Source organism: Meleagris gallopavo, unplaced genomic scaffold (assembly GCF_000146605.3).
Source record: "Meleagris gallopavo isolate NT-WF06-2002-E0010 breed Aviagen turkey brand Nicholas breeding stock unplaced genomic scaffold, Turkey_5.1 ChrUn_random_7180001869098, whole genome shotgun sequence".
NCBI lineage: Eukaryota > Metazoa > Chordata > Aves > Galliformes > Phasianidae > Meleagris > Meleagris gallopavo.
Genome location: NW_011134155.1, coordinates 1 through 734, shown reverse-complemented (window position 1 = coordinate 734; position 734 = coordinate 1). Strand labels below are relative to the sequence as shown.

At 56.9% G+C, this 734-nt stretch overlaps 1 long non-coding RNA gene across 1 annotated transcript; it reads right to left on the bottom strand.

Annotated features, from left to right (window-relative positions):
- Nucleotides 1-135: 135 nt before the first annotated feature.
- LOC109364551 lies at nt 136-718 on the bottom strand. The gene is made up of 2 exons (XR_002110470.1): nt 459-718; nt 136-203 (listed from the first exon to the last, which is right to left on the bottom strand). It is a non-coding gene; the product is annotated as an uncharacterized LOC109364551 (long non-coding RNA).
- Between the last annotated feature and the right edge of the window lie 16 nt (nt 719-734).

Here is a 734-nt window from a genome sequence, read left to right as displayed (position 1 = left end):
CACTAGCCCAGCCCTCACCTTTTCAGCATTCCCCATCTCAGATCCATCAAGTAAAGCCCGTGCCCTCGGTGCCATGCCACGGACACGTGCCTACCAACACCAGGTTTTGCCTACCTCTTTTTGCCTCTTATTTTCTCCCGCTCCAGCTTCAGCCTGGTCAGGTACTGCCTGTACTCGTTGAACTCTTTCAGAGTGCAGACAACCTACAGAGAGACAAGGGCAGATGACTCCCAAGAACTGTTGTGGCAGTTACCCACACAGCCTTCCAGAAATGTGCAGGCCCCCAGCAGCAGGGGAGCTGCTCCTCTCCACCCTTCCCTCCCCAGCCGTGGGGACGCTGCCTCCTCCCTCCTTCCCAGGGCCAAGGGGACTCCACACTGGGGTGCCAGGCCCCTCCCCGGCTGTCTGGAAACCCCTGCAGAGGAGACCTGTGCTGGTCAGGCCTCATCCAAACCTACTTTGCCATCCTCGGTGACAAGGCCCCTGTTCTTCAGGTTCTGCAGGTTGTCTTTGCGGTTGTGGTAGTCCTGCAGATATGGGTCATGCAGGCTGTTGTATTCTGCGCGCAGATGGCGACAGTATGGATCTCCCAGATCAAAATAAGGAGAAGGCTGGTGAAGCTGGAAGAGATGTGTTGCAGAGTGTGAATGGAGAAGGAGAGAGCAGCAAAGAGACAAAGATGCTTCACAGCTGCTCACGCACACAGGCTGGCCTCTTGCACGCCCAGCTGGAGG